Consider the following 10,750-nt stretch of genomic DNA (forward strand, 5'->3'; position numbering starts at 1 on the left):
TCAGAAATAAGTTTCACAGAATGCATCTGTGTAGTTTTTATTTGAAGATATTCCTTTTCCCAATGTAGGCCTCTTAGCGCTTAGCATGTCCAATTGCATTTTCTACAGAAAGAGTGTTCAGATCTGCTCAATCAAAAGTATGGTTTAACTCTGTTAGCTGAATGCACAGATCAGAAAGAAGTTTCACAGAATGATTCTGTGTAGTTTATATTTGGAGACATTCCTTTTTCCACTATTACCCTCTTAGCGCTCCGAATCTCCACTTGCATTTTCTACAGAAAGAGTGTTTCAGAACGGCTCAATCAAAACTAAGGTTCAACTCTTTTAGTTGAACAAACAGAACAGAAAGAAGTTTCACACAATTCTTCTGTGTAGTTTTTATTTGTAGACATTCTTTTTCCCAATATAGGCCTCTTAGCGCTCAGAATATACAATTGCAGTTTCTACAGAAAGAGTGTTTCAGAACGGCTCAATCAAAAGTAAGGTTCAACTCTGTTAGTTGAATGCACAGAACAGAAAGAAGTTTCATACAATGCTTCTGTGTAGTTTATATTTGAACATATTCTTTTCTCCACTATTACCCACTTAGCGCTACGAATGTCCAGTTGCATTTTCTACAGACAGAGTGTTTCAAAACTGCTCAATGAAAAGTATGGTTTAACTCTGTTAGCTGAATGCTCAGATCAGAAAGAAGTTTCACAGAATGCTTCTGTGTAGTTTATATTTGAATATATTCCTTTTTCCACTACTATGCTCTTAGCGCTCCAAATGTCCAGTTGCATTTTCTACAGAAAGAGTGTTCAGATCTGCTCAATCAAAAGTATGTTTTAACTCTGTTAGCTGAATGCTCAGATCAGAAAGAAGTTTCACAGAATGCTTCTGTGTAGTTTATATTTGAAGACATTCCTTTTTCCACTATTACCCTCTTAGCGCTCCGAATCTCCACTTGCATTTTCTACAAAAAGAGTGTTTCATAACTGCTCAATCAAAAATATGCTTTATCTCTGTTAACTGAATTTACAGATCAGAAATAAGTTTCACAGAATGCATCTGTGTAGTTTTTATTTGAAGATATTGTTTTTCCCAATGTAGGCCTCTTAGCGCTTAGCATGTCGAATTGCAGTTTCTACAGAAAGAGTGTTTCAGAACGGCTCAATCAAAAGTAAGGTTCAACTCTGTTAGTTGAATACACAGAACAGAAAGAAGTTTCACAGAATGCTACTGTGTAGTTTATATTTGAATGTATTCCTTTTTCCACTATTACCCTCTTAGCGCTCCGAATGTCCACTTGCATTTTCTACAGAAAGAGTGTTCAGAACTGCGCAATCAAAAGTATGGTTTAACTCTGTTAGCTTAATGAACATATCAGAAATAAGTTTCACACAATGCTTCTGTGTAGTTTTTATTTGAAGATATTATTTTTCCCAATAGAGGCCTCTTAGCGCTCAGAATGTACAATTGCAGTTTCTACAGAAAGAGTGTTTCAGAAAGGCTCAATCAAAAGTAAGGTTCAACTCTGTTAGTTGAATGCACAGAACAGAAAGAAGTTTCATACAATGCTTCTGTGTAGTTTATATTTGAACATATTCTTTTTTCCACTATTACCCACTTAGCGCTACGAATGTCCAGTTGCATTTTCTACAGACAGAGTGTTTCAAAACTGCTCAATCAAAAGTATGGTTTAACTCTGTTAGCTGAATGCTCAGATCAGAAAGAAGTTTCACAGAATGCTTCTGTGTAGTTTATATTTGAATATATTCCTTTTTCCACTACTACTCTCTTAGCGCTCCAAATGTCCAGTTGCATTTTCTACAGAAAGAGTGTTCAGATCTGCTCAATCAAAAGTATGGTTTAACTCTGTTAGCTGAATGCACAGATCAGAAATATGTTTCACCGAATGATTCTGTGTAGTTTATATTTGAAGACATTCCTTTTTCCACTATTACCCTCTTAGCGCTCCGAATCTCCACTTGCATTTTCTACAAAAAGAGTGTTTCATAACTGCTCAATCAAAAATATGTTTTATCTCTGTTAACTGAATTTACAGATCAGAAATAAGTTTCACAGAATGCATCTGTGTAGTTTTTATTTGAAGATATTCTTTTTCCCAATGTAGGCCTCTTAGCGCTTAGCATGTCCAATTGCAGTTTCTACAGAAAGAGTGTTTCAGAATGGCTCAATCAAAAGTAAGGTTCAACTCTGTTAGTTGAATGCACAGAACAGAAAGAATTTTCACAGAGTGCTACTGTGTAGTTTATATTTGAATATATTACTTTTTCCACTATTACCCTCTTAGCGCTACGAATGTCCAGTTGCATTTTCTACAGACAGAGTGTTTCAAAACTGCTCAATCAAAAGTATGGTTTAACTCTGTTAGCTGAATGCTCAGATCAGAAAGAAGTTTCACAGAATGCTTCTGTGTAGTTTATATTTGAATATATTCCTTTTTCCACTACTACTCTCTTAGCGCTCCAAATGTCCAGTTGCATTTTCTACAGAAAGAGTGTTCAGATCTGCTCAATCAAAAGTATGGTTTAACTCTGTTAGCTGAATGCACAGATCAGAAAGAAGTTTCACAGAATGATTCTGTGTAGTTTATATTTGGAGACATTCCTTTTTCCACTATTACCCTCTTAGCGCTCCGAATCTCCACTTGTATTTTCTACAGAAAGAGTGTTTCAGAACGGCTCAATCAAAAGTAAGGTTCAACTCTTTTAGTTGAACAAACAGAACAGAAAGAAGTTTCACACAATTCTTCTGTGTAGTTTTTATTTGTAGACATTCTTTTTCACAATATAGGCCTCTTAGCGCTCAGAATGTCCAATTGCAGTTTCCACAGAAAGAGTGTTTCAGAACGGCTCAATCAAAAGTAAGGTTCAACTCTGTTAGTTGAATGCACAGAACAGAAAGAAGTTTCATACAATGCTTCTGTGTAGTTTATATTTGAACATATTCTTTTTTCCACTATTACCCACTTAGCGCTACGAATGTCCAGTTGCATTTTCTACAGACAGAGTGTTTCAAAACTGCTCAATCAAAAGTATGGTTTAACTCTGTTAGCTGAATGCTCAGATCAGAAAGAAGTTTCACAGAATGCTTCTGTGTAGTTTATATTTGAATATATTCCTTTTTCCACTACTACGCTCTTAGCGCTCCAAATGTCCAGTTGCATTTTCTACAGAAAGAGTGTTCAGATCTGCTCAATCAAAAGTATGGTTTAACTCTGTTAGCTGAATGCACAGATCAGAAAGAAGTTTCACCGAATGATTCTGTGTAGTTTATATTTGAAGACATTCCTTTTTCCACTATTACCCTCTTAGCGCTCCGAATCTCCACTTGCATTTTCTACAAAAAGAGTGTTTCATAACTGCTCAATCAAAAATATGTTTTATCTCTGTTAACTGAATTTACAGATCAGAAATAAGTTTCACAGAATGCATCTGTCTAGTTTTTATTTGAAGATATTCTTTTTCCCAATGTAGGCCTCTTAGCGCTTAGCATGTCCAATTGCAGTTTCTACAGAAAGAGTGTTTCAGAACGGCTCAATCAAAAGTAAGGTTCAACCCTGTTAGTTGAATGCACAGAACAGAAAGAATTTTCACAGAATGCTACTGTGTAGTTTATATTTGAATATATTCCTTTTTCCACTATTACCCTCTTAGCGCTCCGAATGTCCACTTCATTTTCTACAGAAAGAGTGTTCAGAACTGCGCAATCAAAAGTATGGTTTAACTCTGTTAGCTTAATGAACATATCAGAAATAAGTTTCACACAATGCTTCTGTGTAGTTTTTATTTGAAGATATTATTTTTCCCAATAGAGGCCTCTTAGCGCTCAGAATGTCCAATTGCAGTTTCTACAGAAAGAGTGTTTCAGAAAGGCTCAATCAAAAGTAAGGTTCAACTCTGTTCTTTGAATGCACAGAACAGAAAGAAGTTTCATACAATGCTTCTGTGTAGTTTATATTTGAACATATTCTTTTTTCCACTATTACCCACTTAGCGCTACGAATGTCCAGTTGCATTTTCTGCAGACAGAGTGTTTCAAAACTGCTCAATCAAAAGTATGGTTTAACTCTGTTAGCTGAATGCTCAGATCAGAAAGTAGTTTCACAGAATGCTTCTGTGTAGTTTATATTTGAATATATTCCTTTTTCCACTACTACTCTCTTAGCGCTCCAAATGTCCAGTTGCATTTTCTACAGAAAAAGTGTTCAGATCTGCTCAATCAAAAGTATGGTTTAACTCTGTTAGCTGAATGCACAGATCAGAAAGAAGTTTCACAGAATGATTCTGTGTAGTTTATATTTGGAGACATTCCTTTTTCCACTATTACCCTCTTAGCGCTCCGAAAATCCACTTGCATTTTCTACAGAAAGAGTGTTTCAGAACGGCTCAATCAAAACTAAGGTTCAACTCTTTTAGTTGAACAAACAGAACAGAAAGAAATTTCACACAATTCTTCTGTGTAGTTTTTATTTGTAGACATTCTTTTTCCCAATATAGGCCTCTTAGCGCTCAGAATGTCCAATTGCAGTTTCTACAGAAAGAGTGTTTCAGAACGGCTCAATCAAAAGTAAGGTTCAACTCTGTTAGTTGAATGCACAGAACAGAAAGAAGTTTCATACAATGCTTCTGTGTAGTTTATAATTGAACATATTCTTTTTTCCACTACAACTCTCTTAGCGCTCCAAATGTCCAGTTGCATTTTCTACAGAAAGAGTGTTCAGATCTGCTCAATCAAAAGTATGGTTTAACTCTGTTAGCTGAATGCACAGATCAGAAAGAAGTTTCACAGAATGATTCTGTGTAGTTTATATTTGGAGACATTCCTTTTTCCACTATTACCCTCTTAGCGCTCCGAATCTCCACTTGTATTTTCTACAGAAAGAGTGTTTCAGAACGGCTCAATCAAAACTAAGGTTCAACTCTTTTAGTTGAACAAACAGAACAGAAAGAAGTTTCACACAATTCTTCTGTGTAGTTTTTATTTGTAGACATTCTTTTTCCCAATAGAGGCCTCTTAGCGCTCAGAATGTCCAATTGCAGTTTCTACAGAAAGAGTGTTTCAGAACGGCTCAATCAAAAGTAAGGTTCAACTCTGTTAGTTGAATGCACAGAACAGAAAGAAGTTTCATACAATGCTTCTGTGTAGTTTATATTTGAACATATTCTTTTTTCCACTATTACCCACTTAGCGCTACGAATGTCCAGTTGCATTTTCTACAGACAGAGTGTTTCAAAACTGCTCAATCAAAAGTATGGTTTAACTCTGTTAGCTGAATGCTCAGATCAGAAAGAAGTTTCACAGAATGCTTCTGTGTAGTTTATATTTGAATATATTCCTTTTTCCACTACTACGCTCTTAGCGCTCCAAATGTCCAGTTGCATTTTCTACAGAAAGAGTGTTCAGATCTGCTCAATCAAAAGTATGGTTTAACTCTGTTAGCTGAATGCACAGATCAGAAAGAAGTTCCACCGAATGATTCTGTGTAGTTTATATTTGAAGACATCCCTTTTTCCACTATTACCCTCTTAGCGCTCCGAATCTCCACTTGCATTTTCTACAAAAAGAGTGTTTCATAACTGCTCAATCAAAAATATGTTTTATCTCTGTTAACTGAATTTACAGATCAGAAATAAGTTTCACAGAATGCATCTGTCTAGTTTTTATTTGAAGATATTCTTTTTCCCAATGTAGGCCTCTTAGCGCTTAGCATGTCCAATTGCAGTTTCTCCAGAAAGAGTGTTTCAGAACGGCTCAATCAAAAGTAAGATTCAACTCTGTTAGTTGAATGCACAGAACAGAAAGAATTTTCACAGAATGCTACTGTGTAGTTTATATTTGAATATATTCCTTTTTCCACTATTACCCTCTTAGCGCTCCGAATGTCCACTTGCATTTTCTACAGAAAGAGTGTTCAGAACTGCACAATCAAAAGTATGGTTTAACTCTGTTAGCTTAATGAACATATCAGAAATAAGTTTCACACAATGCTTCTGTGTAATTTTTATTTGAAGATATTATTTTTCCCAATAGAGGCCTCTTAGCGCTCAGAATGTCCAATTGCAGTTTCTACAGAAAGAGTGTTTCAGAAAGGCTCAATCAAAAGTAAGGTTCAACTCTGTTAGTTGAATGCACAGAACAGAAAGATGTTTCATACAATGCTTCTGTGTAGTTTATATTTGAACATATTCTTTTTTCCACTATTACCCACTTAGCGCTACGAATGTCCAGTTGCATTTTCTACAGACAGAGTGTTTCAAAACTGCTCAATCAAAAGTATGGTTTAACTCTGTTAGCTGAATGCTCAGATCAGAAAGAAGTTTCACAGAATGCTTCTGTGTAGTTTATATTTGAATATATTCCTTTTTCCACTACTACTCTCTTAGCGCTCCCAATGTCCAGTTGCATTTTCTACAGAAAGAGTGTTCAGATCTGCTCAATCAAAAGTATGGTTTAACTCTGTTAGCTGAATGCACAGATCAGAAAGAAGTTTCACAGAATGATTCTGTGTAGTTTATATTTGGAGACATTCCTTTTTCCACTATTACCCTCTTAGCGCTCCGAATCTCCACTTGCATTTTCTACAGAAAGAGTGTTTCAGGACGGCTCAATCAAAACTAAGGTTCAGTTCTTTTACTTGAACAAACAGAACAGAAAGAAGTTTCACACAATTCTTCTGTGTAGTTTTTATTTGTAGACATTCTTTTTCCCAATATAGGCCTCTTAGCGCTCAGAATGTCCAATTGCAGTTTCTACAGAAAGAGTGTTTCAGAACGGCTCAATCAAAAGTAAGGTTCAACTCTGTTAGTTGAATGCACAGAACAGAAAGAAGTTTCATACAATGCTTCTGTGTAGTTTATATTTGAAAATATTCTTTTTTCCACTATTACCCACTTAGCGCTACGAATGTCCAGTTGCATTTTCTACAGACAGAGTGTTTCAAAACTGCTCAATCAAAAGTATGGTTTAACTCTGTTAGCTGAATGCTCAGATCAGAAAGAAGTTTCACAGAATGCTTCTGTGTAGTTTATATTTGAATATATTCCTTTTTCCACTACTACGCTCTTAGCGCTCCAAATGTCCAGTTGCATTTTCTAAAGAAAGAGTGTTCAGATCTGCTCAATCAAAAGTATGGTTTAACTCTGTTAGCTGAATGCACAGATCAGAAAGAAGTTTCACCGAATGATTCTGTGTAGTTTATATTTGAAGACATTCCTTTTTCCACTATTACCCTCTTAGCGCTCCGAATCTCCACTTGCATTTTCTACAAAAAGAGTGTTTCATAACTGCTCAATCAAAAATATGTTTTATCTCTGTTAACTGAATTTACAGATCAGAAATAAGTTTCACAGAATGCATCTGTGTAGTTTTTATTTGAAGATATTCTTTTTCCCAATGTAGGCCTCTTAGCGCTTAGCATGTCCAATTGCAGTTTCTACAGAAAGAGTGTTTCAGAACGGCTCAATCAAAAGTAAGGTTCAACTCTGTTAGTTGAATGCACAGAACAGAAAGAATTTTCACAGAATGCTACTGTGTAGTTTATATTTGAATATATTCCTTTTTCCACTATTACCCTCTTAGCGCTCCGAATGTCCACTTGCATTTTCTACAGAAAGAGTGTTCAGAACTGCGCAATCAAAAGTATGGATTAACTCTGTTAGCTTAATGAACATATCAGAAATAAGTTTCACACAATGCTTCTGTGTAGTTTTTATTTGAAGATATTATTTTTCCCAATAGAGGCCTCTTAGCGCTCAGAATGTCCAATTGCAGTTTCTACAGAAAGAGTGTTTCAGAAAGGCTCAATCAAAAGTAAGGTTCAACTCTGTTAGTTGAATGCACAGAACAGAAAGAAGTTTCATACAATGCTTCTGTGTAGTTTATATTTGAACATATTCTTTTTTCCACTATTACCCACTTAGCGCTACGAATGTCCAGTTGCATTTTCTACAGACAGAGTGTTTCAAAACTGCTCAATCCAAAGTATGGTTTAACTCTGTTAGCTGAATGCTCAGATCAGAAAGAAGTTTCACAGAATGCTTCTGTGTAGTTTATATTTGAATATATTCCTTTTTCCACTACTACTCTCTTAGCGCTCCAAATGTCCAGTTGCATTTTCTACAGAAAGAGTGTTCAGATCTGCTCAATCAAAAGTATGGTTTAACTCTGTTAGCTGAATGCACAGATCAGAAAGAAGTTTCACAGAATGTTTCTGTGTAGTTTATATTTGGAGACATTCCTTTTTCCACTATTACCCTCTTAGCGCTCCGAATCTCCACTAGCATTTTCTACAGAAAGAGTGTTTCAGAACGGCTCAATCAAAACTAAGGTTCAACTCTTTTAGTTGAACAAACAGAACAGAAAGAAGTTTCACACAATTCTTCTGTGTTGTTTTTATTTGTAGACATTCTTTTTCCCAATATAGGCCTCTTAGCGCTCAGAATGTCCAATTGCAGTTTCTACAGAAAGAGTGTTTCAGAACGGCTCAATCAAAAGTAAGGTTCAACTCTGTTAGTTGAATGCACAGAACAGAAAGAAGTTTCATACAATGCTTCTGTGTAGTTTATATTTGAACATATTCTTTTTTCCACTATTACCCACTTAGCGCTACGAATGTCCAGTTGCATTTTCTACAGACAGAGTGTTTCAAAACTGCTCAATCAAAAGTATGGTTTAACTCTGTTAGCTGAATGCTCAGATCAGAAAGAAGTTTCACAGAATGCTTCTGTGTAGTTTATATTTGAATATATTCCTTTTTCCACTACTACACTCTTAGCGCTCCAAATGTCCATTTGCATTTTCTACAGAAACAGTGTTCAGATCTGCTCAATCAAAAGTATGGTTTAACTCTGTTAGCTGAATGCACAGATCAGAAAGAAGTTTCACAGAATGATTCTGTGTAGTTTATATTTGGAGACATTCCTTTTTCCACTATTACCCTCTTAGCGCTCCGAATCTCCACTTGCATTTTCTACAGAAAGAGTGTTTCAGAACGGCTCAATCAAAACTAAGGTTCAAATCTTTTAGTTGAACAAACAGAACAGAAAGAAGTTTCACAAAATTCTTCTGTGTAGTTTTTATTTGTAGACATTCTTTTTCCTAATATAGGCCTCTTAGCGCTCAGAATGTCCAATTGCAGTTTCTACAGAAAGAGTGTTTCAGAACGGCTCAATCAAAAGTAAGGTTCAACTCTGTTAGTTGAATGCACAGAACAGAAAGAAGTTTCATACAATGCTTCTGTGTAGTTTATATTTGAACATATTCTTTTTTCCACTATTACCCACTTAGCGCTACGAATGTCCAGTTGCATTTTCTACAGACAGAGTGTTTCAAAACTGCTCAATCAAAAGTATGGTTTAACTCTGTTAGCTGAATGCTCAGATCAGAAAGAAGTTTCACAGAATGCTTCTGTGTAGTTTATATTTGAATATATTCCTTTTTCCACTACTACGCTCTTAGCGCTCCAAATGTCCAGTTGCATTTTCTACAGAAAGAGTGTTCAGATCTGCTCAATCAAAAGTATGGTTTAACTCTGTTAGCTGAATGCACAGATCAGAAAGAAGTTTCACCGAATGATTCTGTGTAGTTTATATTTGAAGACATTCCTTTTTCCACTATTACCCTCTTAGCGCTCCGAATCTCCACTTGCATTTTCTACAAAAAGAGTGTTTCATAACTGCTCAATCAAAAATATGTTTTATCTCTGTTAACTGAATTTACAGATCAGAAATAAGTTTCACAGAATGCATCTGTGTAGTTTTTATTTGAAGATATTCTTTTTCCCAATGTAGGCCTCTTAGCGCTTAGCATGTCCAATTGCAGTTTCTCCAGAAAGAGTGTTTCAGAACGGCTCAATCAAAAGTAAGGTTCAACTCTGTTAGTTGAATGCACAGAACAGAAAGAATTTTCACAGAATGCTACTGTGTAGTTTATATTTGAATATATTCCTTTTTCCACTATTACCCTCTTAGCGCTCCGAATGTCCACTTGCATTTTCTACAGAAAGAGTGTTCAGAACTGCACAATCAAAAGTATGGTTTAACTCTGTTAGCTTAATGAACATATCAGAAATAAGTTTCACACAATGCTTCTGTGTAATTTTTATTTGAAGATATTATTTTTCCCAATAGAGGCCTCTTAGCGCTCAGAATGTCCAATTGCAGTTTCTACAGAAAGAGTGTTTCATAAAGGCTCAATCAAAAGTAAGGTTCAACTCTGTTAGTTGAATGCACAGAACAGAAAGAAGTTTCATACAATGCTTCTGTGTAGTTTATATTTGAACATATTCTTTTTTCCACTATTACCCACTTAGCGCTACGAATGTCCAGTTGCATTTTCTACAGACAGAGTGTTTCAAAACTGCTCAATCAAAAGTATGGTTTAACTCTGTTAGCTGAATGCTCAGATCAGAAAGAAGTTTCACAGAATGCTTCTGTGTAGTTTATATTTGAATATATTCCTTTTTCCACTACTAATCTCTTAGCGCTCCAAATGTCCAGTTGCATTTTCTACAGAAAGAGTGTTCAGATCTGCTCAATCAAAAGTATGGTTTAACTCTGTTAGCTGAATGCACAGATCAGAAAGAAGTTTCACAGAATGATTCTGTGTAGTTTATATTTGGAGACATTCCTTTTTCCACTATTACCCTCTTAGCGCTCCGAATCTCCACTTGCATTTTCTACAGAAAGAGTGTTTCAGAACGGCTCAATCAAAACTAAGGTTCAATTCTTTTAGTTGAACAAAC

Source organism: Symphalangus syndactylus, chromosome 23 (assembly GCF_028878055.3).
Source record: "Symphalangus syndactylus isolate Jambi chromosome 23, NHGRI_mSymSyn1-v2.1_pri, whole genome shotgun sequence".
Classification (NCBI taxonomy): domain Eukaryota; kingdom Metazoa; phylum Chordata; class Mammalia; order Primates; family Hylobatidae; genus Symphalangus; species Symphalangus syndactylus.